The sequence below is a fragment of the Rhamphochromis sp. 'chilingali' genome (genome assembly GCF_963969265.1).
Source record: "Rhamphochromis sp. 'chilingali' genome assembly, chromosome: 6".
In the NCBI taxonomy this organism is placed as follows: domain Eukaryota; kingdom Metazoa; phylum Chordata; class Actinopteri; order Cichliformes; family Cichlidae; genus Rhamphochromis; species Rhamphochromis sp. 'chilingali'.
In genome coordinates, this window is record NC_137933.1 from 16,523,285 (window position 1) to 16,536,900 (window position 13,616).

Consider the following 13,616-nt stretch of genomic DNA (forward strand, 5'->3'; position numbering starts at 1 on the left):
AACACCGGTTGAAAGTGCACTACATAACTGTAGTGGGTTTTCTTGTATTATATGGAAATTTCTGAATACCTCCCAAAAGCTATCCGGTTGTTGAGTCTGACATCACTAGCCGTGTCTGGACCTAAACTCCGCTGCAGGTTCATATATCAAACGATCACTATGGCATTACTGAGAGTTGAAAAACTGTCTAAAGTCTATCATCTTTTTTTTTTTTTTTTTGCCTGTCCCATTTGGTTCTTTAGCCATCAGAATTGTTGTCTGAAGACCAACAAGGATACTCAATGGATTTACTTTGCCAAATGGATCATCATGGCATTGCCGTATTGGTCCATTTGATCGAACTTTGTTTTTATTATTTATTATATTTTATTTTCAGATGTTACAGACGGGACAGACATGAGTGAGGGATAGGAAAGGGAGAAAGAAAGAGGAAGGAAAAGAAAAACAGAAGGGGAGAGGGACAGTGAGAAAGGGGGGGGGGAGAAAAAATCTCCTGGATCACCTGTTGAGAGAAGAATAGAAAACAAGCAAAAAAAAAAAAACCCCAAAGCAACATACTAAACACAACACCATCGCATTAATCTAGCTAAGTGTAAACAGCAGTAAATACTAAATATTCAATGTTGTTGTGCAGCACGCAGGACAGACAGCGCACAATGTGCTTTGAAGTAGCAGCCAAGAAAGGTGTAATTTAAGTCTACGAGCAGTGAACACCCGTGTGCATACCTGTGTGGATCAGCGCGCTTGTATTCAAATGGTTTCCACATGTAATGGTCTGCAAGAGGATGTAGCGAGCCATAGCCCCTTCCCCCAGGGCATGAAGCAGGCATGGAGGAGATCCAAGCCCCAGACATCCAGAGGCCTCAGAGTGCGAGAGCCCAAGGAGCACCACCGGAGGGGCATCCGTGCCACCCTCATGGGAAGGGCTGAGGATCCCCAGACGAGGTGTCACCCAGTAGCCACCGAGCAGAAGCTAGAGGGGGCTGCACCGGCGTGCCCGCCGGCTCTGCCAGCAGCCAGCTGTGCCAGAGTGAACTGAGCCGCAGGCCCAGAGGCCGGAGGCCCAAGGGCCCGCACCCCGGAGGAGGCCTGACCGAGCAACAGGCGCCAGGCCCCGCCAGGTAGCCACCGGGAGTGAGCCGGTACATACCTGAGTGCCCAGCCCCGGACACCAAGAACCACCAATGCACCGACCCCTGAGGGCATCAGTCACCGGCAGGGAGTGTGGTGAGGGGAGATAGGCCTTGGAGGGCCTGGGAGTTCCCAAAGAGGTGGAGTCTAAGACCCGACCTGACATATAGACACAGACAAACAGGCACACACAGACACAAACATGCATTCCCACCCTCATGCACACATATACAAACACTCAGCACTCACCCAACGTAAGGATTGACATAAATGGACATGTACACACAATCACACTCCCCAAACATACTCTATACCCCGGGTCCAGGTATCCTCGCCCCCAGATGGGGAAACAGAACCCAGACCCAAGAGATGTTACCCTTCCCCCCGGGGTGGAGGCAAGCAGACCATCCCAGGCTCCGCAGCAGCAGGGAGGCCAATCGGACAGCTAACATCTCCTCCCAGCCCCCCCCAATGGCTAGCAGAGAACGGGAGTGTGTGAAGACCCCATACCTCCCTCCTCCCGCTCATGTGTAGTGTTGCTGCATATTGTTCTAAAGTGCATTTAAAACAAGTGTGCTGCTGCCAGAGAGCAGCAGGTGTTAGCACGGCCCCTCCCGAGAACCCTCAATGTCTACATGGATTTAAAATTGAGAGGTGGGCACCAGCGCCAGAGGTAGGTTTGAGTACACAGACCGTCCACTGGACGCCGTTAACGTGCCCACCCTCAAGGCCCTATATATATGTGTGTGTTATGAGAGTGTAAGTAATGTGGATGTCTAAGTTGTGAGATAAAATTGAGGCACAGGTGGCCAGAAGGGGACAGAGGGGGGGGGAGGGGGGGAATGTCTCCCCTGCACCCTTGTGACACACCCGCACCCCAAGGCCCTACCTGTGTGGGTGAGTGTGGTGGAGCGGGAAGAGGGAGGTAGCCGGGGATGGGGAGGAAAAGGAGGGAGGGGAGGAAGTCTTTAATAAATTGATCAGCGTTCTGCTCTACCAGGTGTAACAATTGAGTTTAACATCCAGGCATCCATGAAAATGGAATTTATGACATTTAACGGAGTTAGAAGTTAGCAGGGAGTTAGCTCGCTAGCTTCTATCTAAATACAATATAGCATGTCCTGACTGCGGGGTTTTGGAAACAAATTAAAACGTACAGCTCTGTTATCACTTCCAACATAAATGAAGACAGAAAACTAAACAGCAGTGACGTTTGTAGGGTTACTGAAGTTGGGCTAGCTGGTATATAATGATGTGCTACGTGACCGCTAGCGACACAGCTATGTTAGCATAATATAAACAAGCTAACTTTTTTTCCACTCGATAAAAGTTAACGCGAGTGTTCTCGGTGGTCAGGAACAAATGTGATGTCTTGATAAATCGAGCAGATATGGCAGGATGCTGTAAAAGGACCAAACTTCAGCCAGGAGAACAACTGAGATAATCCATCCACAATATGAGGTTAGTCATTCATATACTGCTGCATGGGCTGGGCTGTAGTTACATCCTAAGGTTTTAAAAACTGAGATTAAATAAATGATTAGCGATAATAAAAGCCGAGGGAGGTCAACAGTGATCACTGACTGTTTTAGGAGCTTTTTGAGATTAAATAGAAGAAAATACATAACATTAAACATGTTAACAACACAAAAGCCATATTAAACGCAGACTACTTTAGGCCCGGAAGTAGGATTCGTCACGTCATCACTTAACAATCGGATAGATTATATGCATTTTGTCTATAACACTCTTCTTAATGGTCAGAATTTAAATAAACAGCAGGGCATATATTAATTTTATCTACCCAGTAAAAGACTTGGCTGGCCAAATGAATCATGAAGGTCAGTGGAGAAGATGATAAGTGAACAGGAACTGTCATGCAATAGCCACTGCAATAACTATGACAGATTAAGAGTCTGTCAGAAGAAATTGTACCTTTACTATTCCCTCTTACTATGACCTTAAACCACAAATCTGAGGCATTTGAGTTATTACATCCCTAGAGGTCACTACTGTAGGTCAAAGCTGAATACTGAGGGTGTCACTAAAAATGCTTCAACATGTACTGTTTCAAATGCAAACAAGAGAGTACCTCTGTAAGGCTGAAACTGTCCTGAAAATCTTCAGTTTCAAAACACTGACACAGCTAAAAAAAAAAAAGCCAAATCGTCAGTGTCATTTTTGTGTATGGTTTTTCAAAATACCAGAGGTCTTGATTTTAATATAAGTCAGTTAAATGAAGGTTCTCTTTTTAAGACAGAGTTTAAACAATTCAGGACAAAAAGTCTATTCTGCAGCATCAGCACTATGTGCTGGTATTTGGGATCCAGGCCCTTCTAAAGAGGTCACTGTGCCACTTCAGCTTCATCTGGCCTGTTGACATAAGTCATTCTGATGCTGATTTGAAATGAAAAGTATAAACATCTACTATGGCGTTATTTTTGTGCCACTATTCTGAGCACACGCAAAAAAAAGTTGAGCGCACGTAAAAAAATTTTGCAGATGCAAGTGTTGTATTTTGAGGAGAAATTTATTTTGAGTGAAGAAAAGCTAAATTTGAGTGAACAAAATTCAGTGCTGCGTGCAAAAAATGTATTTCAGTGTTTGCTATTATCCACACACACACACACACACACACACAATAGCAGCCCCTGTCGCTCAGTTTTTGCATTTGCGCTCGCTCGCAATGTGTTGCTTGCGCTCTCAACATTTCTGCCCGTGCGCGCTCAACTCTTTCTGTACACCGTTATATTTGTGCCACAAAACCAGCCAATCACAGACTTGGATGCAAAAAAATCTCATTGGCTGTTTTGGTCTCCAATCAGCTCGAAATGACGAAATGCAATATCCCAGAATCCATTTCGTCCAAAACTCAAACGAGGAGGGGGCGGAGGAACACAGAGTGGCGGAGTTTGAAATATTACTCTTTCTGGGTCACAAAATAAACATTTAAGATATTTTCATGCGAGAATGGTGCAGTGTAAACTTCACATATCTGCTCGATTTATCAAGACATCACATACTTGCATAAGTGCTCTAACGTTTTCGGAGATGCCTGTCTTCCTCTTTGTACACTGTGGCAAGTATTTTTCACACTTTTATCGATGTGGCTAAATTGCTCTATGAGCACACCACACACATGGTCTTAACTGTGGTTCGTGATGTGGTGTAGATTATCTTTGATTATTTTTGTGTAGCCTTTGAGCATGGCCCAGTGAATAGGTGTATTCCTTTTACACGATTGCTACTTGCAGCACATTTTTCAGTGTAAATGAATAAAAGTTCACAAGTTTATTTAGAAAAAAAAAAGTGCAACAGAACATTGAGGCAAAAATATTCTAGTTAGTGCAGGTCCAGGTCCACAAACACAAAATTCCAAAGTATGGTCCTTCCACAATGGGTCCTCTCTCAAAACTCTCCCAGAAACCCAGTTTATGTTCTATGTTTTTGAGACATTCATCTCAAAATCGTTACAAATGCAAACAGTATGCTCCACAAGAGCAAACTGAGATTGACATCTTTTTTTAATAACGTTTGAGGTCTCACAAGTATGTGCTTAAATCCACACATAAATGCAAAGCAATTTTACTACACGTGAAACTGTCTTACAAATCTTTACATCAAAACATGAATAAATACTCATCATTTATACACAACTTATTAAGTTCAGCTTCACAAATGGTATAATTGTATCTTTGTGTGCATAAAAATTTCAAATTCCAAGTAACATCTCTCAAAAGTTACACACAAATGACTGCATACATTCGTAAATCTTAGTTTATGCTTGTGGATCATACCTTACACATTTGTAACCCTTTTCAGACATTTCTCTCCATACAGGTTGTCCTACACAGAAAGAGAAATAAGTGCCAGTCACAGGACCAAAACATAGCATACATACATTGGGGAGGAGCCAACTGCACTAATGGTGTTAGTTAAAGGATCAGACATCTTCTGATGAACTTCTGTCAGTTTAAGTAAGGGAAGCAGGATGAGCTGATGACACACAGGTGTACTCATCAAGTCCAGGTGTAAAAGAACTAAGGTCAGGAAACCCAGGGGGATCCCACCCCTGCAAGCAGAGAACTGGTTAATCACACACATTCTTAAAGACAGAGAGAAAATAAACAGAAAGGTGAATCAGCTGGGGAAGACTGGAGGGCTGGACTAGAGGAGTGGGAATATGAGTTTGCTTTCAAGGTTTGCTTTGTGGACAAGTGATAAACTCACCAATGACACATTCATACCATTCCTGAAAAGATTTCACATACTTTTTGTTTTATAAATTTGTTTTTAAACTTTTGAAATTCTCTTTGATAAATTCAAATCTCTGCAAAACTCACGTCAACCTTTTTGTTTTATGTATAAAAAACCCCATTCAGAAACAGTGGGTTCATGAAAAGTAAGTAAAGTAATAACAAAAACAAATGAAATGTAAAATATATGAAATATTTACAGAAAACATGAAAACTTTATACCTTCTGATATAACATATTTTAATTAATAACCCTTTCACAGTTAGGTTTACTGTACCAGCACAAAGACCGAACAGAAAAAAATCCAAAGATATTATTAGCTATAAACGCTTAATACATGAAACCACATTTATTAAAACACATTCACCCACACTGCTTGTGTCACAAATAAATTATACTACTTCGGTTATAGCAGCCTTATTGCTGCTTCTTTTAATATATATAAAACTATCATGATTCCGCCCCTTCAGGAAAAACTTGTGTCCTTATGTTGACAAAAAGTGTGGGAGTATGAAGATTGCAGACAGTAAGCATGAGCCAATTCATTTAGAATAATTCACTGACACATTGATTTTAGAAGAAATAAAATACGTTGATATGCATGTTTCCTGCCCATATGGAAAAGAAATAGTAAAAACATATGATTTACTCATGAAAGTGGATGTCAAATCTAAAAATAGACAAATTAAAAACATACCAAAGTAAAGTGCTCTTTTTCCTCTCATGTAAGAAAGGGCTTTTGTGAAGCTCCTTACCCATCCTTTGTATGAATTTCCCCAATGAGCAACAATAAAGGATATTTATATTCTATTCATAACTGCCGTCACGTGGCTCCAGTTAGCTATTGTCGCTGAAAGCGCCGCTTGTCTTTTACTCATAGAGAACTGTAGCTGCCTCCATTTTATGGACATGTCTGCAAGCTGTGAGGCCAGCGTGTGAGACAAGCTGCTCTGAGATCAGTTGCTATCTGCGTGAATTTGGGTGAAACCCAGCTGGCACTAAGTGAGCTTCAGGTATTTAGGATCCCAACAGATGAGTTTTTACTTGCTAAACACCTAGGCCAACATATATGATGTAGAGAAGATGCAGTAGCCACTACACCAGTGCTGGGTCTGGTAATGGTGTCCATGGGTCATCCCGATACCTAATGACAGTCAACGTGCAATTGTCTAGCGTGTAGAGGTCAGTATGTTCCACCATGACCCTAGATCATCAGTAACCCACCACCGAACTGGGCATGCTGAATGATGTTACAAGCAGCATAACAATCTACACACTTTCTCCAGACCATTTTACATCAGTCACATATGCTCAGGGTGAACCCGCTCTCAGCCAGTCAGTCACTCCATGGTGCTGCGTAGTGAGCACAGGGCCCACTAGAGGACGTTCTGCACTCAGCCCACTGTCAAGTCTGTTTCTTATTGTTTGGAGACATTCACACCAGTTGGGTACTAGAGGCCATTTTGTAGGGCTGTGACCAGAACCTATGCAGTTTCTCCTTGCACAAAGAAGCAGATACTGGTCCTTCTGACCTTTTACAGCTTTTTTTACTCATAGAGTAACTGCCTGATTCTTGGAATCACTTCCATGCTCTTGAGACTGTGCTGGGAGACATAGCCAATCTTCTTGCAATCCTGGAGGAGTTGGGCAACCTGTGCAACCTCTGCACGGTCTGGATATAGACTCATGTTACCAGTACTGACACTGACCCTGGCCAGATGACCAACAGTCAAAAAAGATGAGAAGGGAAAAAAATACCAGTGGCCTCCCCCTCTAAAAGTATTAAGTCCACACTAACTGTGAAAAATGAGAGGGAATAATCATGTAATTATTCTGCTTTCAAAACTTAGAGTTCTTCCACTAAACTAACTCACTTGAACAATGGTAATACTATGTTTTGACAGGCCCTTTTTGAGCTTCCTGCTTGAAAAAATGACATGCCCAAAATGAACACAGTATTTCTCTGCAATTATAAATTCTGTGTAAACAATCTTGGCATCAAAATAAAGCTAACACTTGTGAAATTTCATCAGAGGTGTAAAAATTGCAGATGTTACTGTGTCATAGTTACTGAGGCTGGAACACAGAAAAAGTAGGTAGATTTTTTCCTTACCTAATTTATTTATTTATTTATTTTTAGCATATGACTAAAATATGACTCAAGAATATGCTTTAGTTTACATTTTAACCCACAAATTCAGTAATCAATATATAAACATCATCTGTGCAAAGATTTATGTTTCTAAAGTGAAACAGTGAAAAATGACAGCATTTTTGATAAATAAATATTCAGGCGTTGTCCAGCCCTGTCCAATTTTGGCACACATTGGAAACTATATGTGAGCTGAATTTTTTTAGGTATTAAACAGCAGAAATTATTTAATTTCATTAACATGCCTAAAAATGCCTATTTTCTGAATATTTGTGAAGAATCAAGCACACATTCACAGGTGACGGGCTCTTTCTGCCCTGCGCATGGAGTTTTTAAATGGCCTCTGGTGCTTAAAAGTCTGAGGGCCTGTAGCTCCGTCTTCTTTTGGCCAATTTGTATGATTGGCGCCTCTTTTTAATCATTTGAGCCAATAGAATCAAGGTAACAATGCTGCATTCACATCACTTCAACCAGTCAGAAGTTGCAAGGCCAGACCCCACGTCGCCCAAAATTTATAACATGTGCGTCTAGTTAGCCTTCCATTATCAGTAGCTATGCAGGCTATTGGCTACCTGCGAAAACAGCGGAGGAAACTGAGACGGTAAAACTATTTCTGTCTTAGTGCATCTGCGCCTCTACGTGTTTTGGTGCTCTTCTTTTGCAGCTGGTTCAGTAAAGGTCGGAACATGGTGAAACTTTGTGTTTTGGAATCTGTGAGGTCTCTGCGAGTTAACAAGCCATTGTTTACCCAATTATATGAAGTCTGACAGGCTTGGTTGTTTGTGTTTAGCGGACTTTTGCGCATTTACGTTCCATAATTACGTTACCAGATTCTAAGGTTTCTTTGGATACTACACATGTTACATGTTGATATTTGCATAAAAGGCATGGTGGGTTACATAACTCTTGAACCAGTGCCCCCGGTACCAGGGGCATTGGGACTTAACTGCAACCAAATCACCAGAAAAAAATGCCTGTATTTCCTTCATGTCACCTTTCACCTTATTTTTTCTCAAAATATTATGAGTTAAGCAGCTGCGATCTAATGAAAAAAATAATTAGCTTTTTAAAACAAACAGCAGCCCTGGCAAGACCAACAACCATCTGAACAAGTCTAACTTGGTGGCAGTGTGAACTCTTACTATAGTTGTGCTGTGACTGGAAACATCTAAAAACAACTAAAAGTTCACTCAGTATCGGAAGTTATAGCACGCTGTTTACTGTGTACATATTTTACTCGGGGCATAATGACAGGGGGAGCAGTTACTACCTTTGTGTCTGTGTTTCAGCAGCAAAGGATAACATCTTTTTCAAGACGATTTTCCACTGAGTAGTGGACAGTTACATCAGCAGGTGGAGTTTTCTATCACTCCCAGGAGGGTCATTGCTGCTTGGATTAGGGCTTGCAGTGTAGCAGCATCAGCTTTCCTTTTCATGTGCAGCATGACCGGGGCATCTATATGTCTCAGGTAGATTGGTAACATATCCAGCATTCTGATCGCGTCCAGGTTGGAAAGTTGATGATGAATTCAGTAATGGCATCTGACTTTTTCTTCTTGAAATGGACTGCCAGCATGGCCCTACCTCTCTTGATACTATGTTATACTTTTATTTTGGACCAATTATAAATATTAACTGAATAAACAGTGCAGTTCAATAAAACTGGAATTGGATGCCTTTAACTGGGTTCTCCTCAAGAACATTTTTATTTTTAAAAGAGCAGAAGTAGAAAATAATACATGGAACGTCATTAGGAGGAACAAACTGATTGTCAAAGTAAAAAAATAAAATAAAATCGGATGACACATTTAAAAACACAGACTTATGTGCAAGAACCCCAGTTGTTAGGAAGAGGATTAAATTTTTTTTTAATCAAACAGCATTTCAAGCATGCATTCTTTAACAAAATCACCTCGGTCCTCTGTTTCTTTTACATGCATTTATTTACAGTCAGTGACTAATGTACGCCTGTCACATTCAAACATCTACCAAGTTAGTTTACAAAACAAGAACAAACAATATGTCTTTGCGACCCAATGACATGACTGTCTTAGATCCTGTGAAATGAGGTGCTCTGATGTAGTAAATTAATTTTGTGATGTTTTAGAATCCTATATAAAGTCCATTAATATCTCTAATCACTCACCCTTGGTTTTCCAAGAGTAATTTTTCATTTGTCAGTGAGATTAACAGGAATGAAAGGGAGATAGAGCCCAATAAATACAAAAGACAACTTCACATTTGTTTATGCTGTGAACGTGGGGTTGGGGAGGGGGTGTGCAACGACTAGTCACTGGGCCTAAAACCGACAATTAACACACAGTGACAATTCAAATAAGTCTCACAGGAACTTAACAAATTTGGATATTTTTAGGCACTAAAGACTACTTTGTTAGATTCAGGAAAACTGTGACTTGGGCAACATATTTCTGCAGAAAGTAAAAGAAAACATCACAATTGCAAAAACTCTAACACAGAAACTTAAACACAAAAGCTGAAGATTCATGAAACAACTTGGTAATGAAAAATGTAAACACCCATGTCTCCAATACGTTTGTAGTTATGCAAGTTCAATTTAATTATTTGATTCACAGTAGTTTAGTGCTGCAGCAGTCGTGGTAAACATCATAACTGTGGAGGACACTGAGTGGATGGGCCTAAGGGGAGCTACCCTTCACATCCCTTTGAAACTAAGGAAAGGTCATTCGTGCAGATAGTCTTAGCACTAAAAACACCAAGGGGGTCATTTTGACCCGTTGGCATTTTAAAAATCCCGTAACTGTGATGAATTAAAACCCCATCATTTCATATTTCATTACTTTTCCTAAAATGGGCAAAATGTGTAAAATGTCTTTACACACATTTGGAGTGAAAGCTGTTACATGACCGAAGCTAGCTAACCTTGAGTGATAAATAAATATACAGGTAATTGTACAAGATAAATAATTAATGCCGTGGTGATTTTGCTCTGGCTCAAAATCCCATCTTCAGGGGCATGTTCGACCAAACACTTGAACCAGGTGAACCAGGTAGGTAGCTGACTGTTCCAGTAGCTGGAGAACCATAGCTAGACTAAACAGAAAGTACATACTATGGAGAAGTAATCTAAGCAAATAAAAAATGAAATTCAGGGCATAGAACCCAAACAGGTTTTGGGCTAGAGCTTGTTTTTTCTAAGAAAAAACAAAACAAAACATTAATGATTTTTTCCACTTCTTTTATTTCACCTGATTGTCCATGTCCTTCAAGTGGGATGTAGACAACCAGCATCACAGTTTGAGAATCACTCACAGTTTTGAGAACCATTAATGGGACCAGAGAGTTGAATGAGTATGAATACCACAACTATCTCACTGCAAACTGTAATATAGAACTGCAATCTTATCTACTTAGCATTCACTTAACGACATTAAATTGCAAACATAATACTGTTTGAATAACACAAAATTATTACTTTAGTTTACTTTTAATGTTATTTTGTATAACGAAATAACCAACAACACATGATGTAGAAATCCACTGTCTGATTAAAAAACTGGAGTTAACAAATATCAAGATTTTCACAATGTTATTTAGCGAACAGTTATCTTCTAAAAACAAAAAACATCTCATCTTTCTCTGAGAGTGAACTGCACAAAACGAAATTTGTTTGTTGATATTGGTAAAGCTGTGTGAAACTTTGCATTAGAAATCACCTACCACTTTAAACACAGTTACACAGTTTATGCTCCCCACCATTTTGCTGCTGTATCATCATGCCTAAAGCAGAATTTCCATAACTACAACTTTATTGACATCCGCATGTGTTAATGCATAGCGGAGATGAGAAGCACAATAAAATGTGTAGCTGGTCCAATGAGATCATGGGAAGATTTTACTTTCTAACTTGTTAAGCCAGTAGCTTCATGGCATCAGCTGAAAGTACCACAAGACTGCAGCACACACAAGATGAACTCACTTGACAGTATTTTGTATATAGCTGCCAGATTTAATTACACACTAACAGAAAGTGCCAGAACACTGTTCCAGATTGTTCTGGCACATTTTAACCCCTGCTTTTGTCTGCTAAAATTACAATGGAGCAGTCTGCAGCATTCGTTAAGAGGTAAGTTGTGACCATTTTCTGAACTATCAATTTTCTGTTACTTTTCAGTTTTTGAATTTTTTTCTGGTTTTCTCTGCACACAGTTTATTAATAGTCATGCCTGGCCTATCGCAGTGCCTTGTTAAATTGCATCAGTCAAGTTTCTATGGCTCATTTCCAGTTTGCCCAAAATGCTACTCATAAAACCAATTATATGGTTCCTACTACTTTGACTTTTCACACCATCTAACTATGAGATCATTCTTTGACTTTTAAATTATTTAAACTGTGTCCAAAGTGCACTGGTCATGATCCCTGTTAAACAGTTTTTTCTGAAATATTATATCTATTAAAAGCTGTTGTAAATATAGGGTCACAAACATGAGAAATTCCTTTAGTCTTTGCTCTTCTTCACTGTTGCTGACAAAACATGAAAGAAGAACATATTCCCCCCCCCAAAACTGATTTATGAGATAATTCTAGTTTCCTTATTAGTGGGATTATTTTTCTATATGTCAGCATCATTGTTGACATGAGTTTTTCCTTGAGTTTCTTTCCTTTTTTCTAGGGTGACACATGCAGTTATGTGAGCAACACACAGACCTGTGTTGCAATCAAATGTGTGACCAACTGCAGACACACATTTGTAACTTGGATGTGGAGCAGAAGCACCATCTTAATGTCTGCAAAGATATTTATTAACAAGCCTGTGACTCAGTGGTCATGAGATTTGGGTTCATAGCTACAACTTTTAGACCAAACAGCAGTTCTTCCAAGTAAGAGAACCCACTGTCTTCTTAACATTCATAGTACAATGTGAATTTACTCATCAGATGTCATAAAGTGTGTAAAGGAGTGCCCACTATCAGAACTGTGGCACAATAGTAAATGGGTGCTCCAGCAAGATAGCCCATCATGACGAACTCGTAGCACCTTATATAGTCTGTGAAAATGAAAAAAATATACCTCAAACACTCTAAGAAAAAAATAACTTTTTGTGCTAACTGTCACATCTGTTTTATTTGTAACCTATAGCACATTAAAACAACAAAAGCTGACCCAAAGTGCTTTAGAGACAGACAAATTTACATTAGAAGAAATCTGTTTCAAAATACATGAAAAACTGAGAGGTGTGTTTTACTGTATTAAATAATTATTATGGAAAGTAAAAATAAAAGTGATTCGGTGGTTGTTGAAATGTCTTCAGAATTTGCGAATTGATGATTCATCTCACAAATCATGACACGGTGCTCTCCCCTACATAAGCTGCATTTATAGGTTAATTCGTTATCGTTATCTAACACGAAAATTTGCATTATTGCACAGCACTAGCAAAAAGACGGTGGTCAATTTTAAATCAGGTACAGTTTTGTCACTAAGCTTTTGGATCTCAACTTACATTATGCTGATTTTCCACATTGCATGTTGAATGTTTTTTATTCCTGTCCTGTCTGGCAGCTTTTACAATCAGAGTTATGATCTGAACGCACTGTTGCGCCATAAACTGTGAGAAAGTGGGTGTCTGTGTATGTGTGTTTGTCATGAAATGTATTTGACAAGGATGCGCAGTTGCAATAATGACCCCTAGGAGCCAGAGGCAGATGGAGATAGATCCAGGCGATTCAGGCCATCCACAGTCCCCAAGAGTACCTAAGACCATCTTGGTGCCACATCTTGGTGACAACTGTGCGTCCATCCCAGCAGGAGAAGTTTGGTGGCCCCAGATGGGGTGCCCACGGCCAAAGGACGAGAGCTCCAGAGAACCAACCCCAGAACCAACAAGTACCCACATCCCAGGGAGGAGGATTGGAATCAAGCGGAGAGAAGCGGTAACTCCACCCTCTATGAACATGTCCCACAGGGGTTAAAGCTCAGCAAGCCCCAGACCAAGGACCAGCCATGCACACAGGCACACACACATACGACACACAAAGACAAACATGCACACACATCAACGCACTCCCCCTGAGGTGTAGGTGAGCAGACGCCCCCA